Below are 4,250 nucleotides of genomic sequence, written 5' to 3'. Positions count from 1 at the left end.
CCCATTTTGAGTTCGTTTTTCTGTATGGTTTGAGGTATAGATTGAAGTTCAGGTTTTTGCATTTGGATATTCACCTGTTCCAGCACCTGGAACACTTTTTTGTTGAAAAATCTATTTTTTTCCTACTGAATTGCCTTTTGCACTTCTGGCAAAAATCACTTGTTGGTGCACACAGCATTTTGACTTCTGCTTTTTCCCTCTTAACGTCAGTGATGATAAGCATTATCCACCCAGGAAAAGGGTGGTTTTAAAACACTATGAGGACGGCCCATGGAGACTGAAGCTGATTTAAGATTTTGACTTGCTGCCCTCTTGACAGCCTCTCTTTCCATGCCCTTCAGGAATACCTTTGTCCTCACACACTTCCTCCTTGCCTCCTTACCTGGAGATTGTCAGATTTACCCTGGAACCTTAGCCTTTGTTTTACATATCTTTTCCTGATCAGTAGATGGCTAACCTCTCTACAGACCCTCTTGAAGAGATATCCTAAAGATATCCTTGGTTCTACTTTGTTGTTCTGCCCTCGGCCAAAGCCACATTTTAGAACGTTGTTACTGGTTGCCATAAGTAGCTTACCACACATGGCAACGCCGTGTGTGCAGAGGAGAAATGTGCCCCATGGAGTGTTCAGGGTTGTGACCTTTTGGAAGAAGGTCACCGAGCCTTACTTCCAAGGTTGCCTCTGGATGGGTTATTCTCACTGCCATTGAGTCAGTTCTGACTCATAACGACCCCCATTGGGTTTCTGAGGCTGTAAGTCTTTATTGAAGTTAATGGCCCCATCTTCCTATGGTGGAGTGGCTGGTGGCTTTTAACCACTTACCTCCTGGTTAGCACCCAAACGCCTTATCCACCACACCACCAAAGCACCTTCCTGGGTGGGTTAGGCCTTCCCAATAGAGGATAAGCTAAGAAGGTCATGTGACTGCAAGCTAACTGTAGAATGAGCTGTACTCAGGGAATCACAGGTCATCAGAAAAGGAAGGGCTCAAGGAGGTCATTTAGTCCCGTGGAGGCCACAGGGGCTAGGCAATGTGCCCCTGGTTCCTCCAGGTCACATGACAGATGGGTGGCCTGGTTGATAGGAGATTTCTCCTTTTCCATTCTTGGCAGGTGCCAGTTTTCCTGGACTTGAGCCTTGGCTTGAGGTTTTGCATACTTAAAATGGAGCCACTTCATTTGAATTATACTTAGATCATGTCATGTGGAAAGAGAGCACAGAAAATAACAGTTCCCCTTAGTTTGGGGAAGTGAATCCTTCTGTGACCTCATCAACGTTTACCCTAAACAGACCTATTAAAAGCACCTGTGGACTTCCCCCACCTCTTCAGTGAGAGTAAATAGCTCCTTGGCGTTGACCGAAGCCAGTGGGTATGTAACAGCTGCCTGAGCCTGCCACTGAGTTGAAAGAGCCTCTTAGGGCCTGAGTCTGTCAGCCATGCTGTCTAAGCAGCCTGAGAGCAGGGAGGCAACTTGTTGTGTATCTTTGGCAAGTGACTTCCTCTCTCTGCTGCAGTTCCTCCCTCTAAAGATGAAGGAGTTGGACTCAGGAGGCCTGAGCCTCACCACACTTCCACGGGTCTCAGAATCTGCATTGTTAGTAAACATCCGGGGGGAGGATGGCTCCATTTCAGCTGCCACAAGTCACCAGAGATGCTTATTTGAACATGAGGCAGGTCACCTCCTCCACAGGGACACTGATTACGGCAGGCTGAGGCCTGGGAACGAGCTGTGGCTGGTGGAGCACAATTGGAGAAACTCGGGAGGTCCACTTCCCAGCTTACCATTCCTATCTGTTTCTTTCTCCTTTCTTGTGATTTAGGAGGGGATGAAGGGTCTCTGTTTTTTTAATTGAGGTGAAATTCAGATAACATAAAATTCATCATCTTAAAGTACACAATTCACGGGTACTTAGCACCGTCACAATTCTGTGCAACACCCTCCACCACCATCTAGTTCCAAAACACTTTCATCACCTGAAGGAAGCTCAGAGCCCGTGACGTGGTTGCTCCCCGAGCCCTCATCCCAACCCCTGGGAACCACCCGTCTGTGTTGTGTGTGTGAATTTGCTTGTTGTCTCGTTTCACAGAAATGAGTCCTGCAGTGTGTGACACTCTGTGTCTGGCTTCTTCCACTTGCCAGCATGTTTCCTCACATTGAAGCGTGCAGCAGTATTTTATTCCTTTTCATAGATGAATACTATTCCCTTGTATGAATATACCACAATGTATTCCTCTGCCGATGGACTTGGGTTTATTTTTATTTATTTATTTATTTATTTATTGAACTTTTAGAGGGTAAGTTTGAGAAAATCATGAAAAAAATAACCACCACTAGAGAATTTGAGAGGAAGTTCTGACAGGCTGAGGGGCCAGAGATAGGGGAGCTTCTGTGACAGTTCCTTTTTTTGTTCTTTCAAGTTCACTCAGCAAATGACTCAACCCCCAGCAAACTAACCAAGAAAAGAGAAAAAGAAATACCACAGGATTTACTGTCCAGTAACTTTCGAGAGCTGATTTCATTTCAACTTTCTTCTGTTGCTCTACTCAGAAGACTCACTTCATGAGGCTGTGGGGAAGGGGGTCCGAGTCGGCCCCAAGGAGGAGGTTCCAAGGGGCTGGAGGGCTGTCGCCTTCCATCTTCCTGGTGTCTGGCCTTGGCTCCTCTCGACATGAGCAATCTTTGGGGATGACAACACCCCACCCGTCACCCAGTTCTTAGCTTCCCTGCGGGAAGAGCCCCTGCTGTGCCTGCGGGAAGCCCCTCCCCACCCCCACCACCAAATGCTCAGAGCAACAGAGTGGGTGCAGCCAGCCCACGAAGGCAGGGGGTCTGTGTGGCTGAAGGGTTGGCATGCCCCGTACCAACCACAGACTTTGCCTTCTAGCCCCATAACTTCTGGTCCCGCCCGACTCAAGGATGACTGAATTAGGGGTATAGACCCTAGCTTCTGGGAGCCCCCAATCTCAGAGGCAGGCTCTAGTGAAAAGTGCTGTGGAAGCTCTCCAAACCCACAGGGAGCCAGGGTCAGGATGTTACTACTCCCCCTCGACAGTGACACACCTGGAAAGCTCGTTCTCTTCTCTGCCTGCCTCTCCAGGCCCCACGGCGTCTGCTCCAGGTGTCGTGCCTGGCCTGTTCTCTCTTCGTCTGTCTGCTTCCCTAGCTGACAGGTTCTGCCGCAGCCTGGGATCTCCTTAAGGCAAGGACTGGGCCCTTCTCTGTGGCCTCCTTTCCTCCCAGGGTCTGGTAGAGAAGGTCGAGGAATGTTTGTTCAGTAAATGAAGGGACAGCCTGAAAGTCGCAGTTTTGCTTCTTTCCTAGGAATGTTTCCCTAGGGATATTGCAGCTGTAGGGTTGCAGGCGCTGGTCTCTGGCTCCATCCTCTTGGATACTGCCATCAGTTTGTCCAGCCTTGAGAATATGACAGACTGGTAGCCAAGAGGCCCTTTGGTAGCTGGATGGATAAACTATGGTGTATCCTACAATGGAGTATCATTAGTGATTAAAAACAAAGCTATCGAGCCTTGAATCGACATGGAGGAATCTAAGAGCCATGGTGGCGCAGCAGTTAAGCACTCAGCTGCTAACTGTAAGGTTGGCAGTTCAAACCCATCCAGTGAGTCCATGGGAGAAAGAGCTGGTGATCTCCTCCCATAAAGATGACAGCCTAAAAAACCCTGTGGGACCCTTCTGCCCTATTACACGGGGTTACTGTGAGTCAACATCGACAGCTATTAAAGAGAGGCCCTGGTGCACACGGTTCAGTGCTTGGCTGCTGACCCAAAGGCTGGGGGTTCGAGGCCACCCAGGGGTGCCTGGGAATAAACACCAGACGATCTGGTGTCGCAAAGATGACAACATAGAAAACCTTATGGGGCTAGTTCTCCTAAGTCACAAGGGGTCTCTGAATCAAAACCAACTCGGCAACACCTGACAACAACAGGTGGAAGAAACCAGTCCAAGCAAGATCCTTACCGTATGAGTCCAACTCTGTGACATTCTGGAGAGAGCAAAACTAGGGAGAGCATGAAAAGATCGGTGGCTGGGGCGGGGGGGGGGCAGGAGGAAGAGGGAGGGGTTGCTTGGTGGAGCCCAGGGCGTTCTTGGGGCAGATGATTCTGGATACCATGATGTGGCCACGTGGCATCGAGCACTTGTCAACCCACAGGACACACAGAGTGAACTCGAATATAAACTGTGGGCTCTAGTCCATGATGATGGGTTTGTTCATCAGTCGTGGCAAACGT

This window comes from Orycteropus afer, unplaced genomic scaffold (assembly GCF_000298275.1).
Source record: "Orycteropus afer afer isolate SDZICR_OR568_19922 unplaced genomic scaffold, OryAfe1.0 scaffold00018, whole genome shotgun sequence".
NCBI lineage: Eukaryota > Metazoa > Chordata > Mammalia > Tubulidentata > Orycteropodidae > Orycteropus > Orycteropus afer.
Note: the sequence above shows the minus strand (reverse complement) of the source record.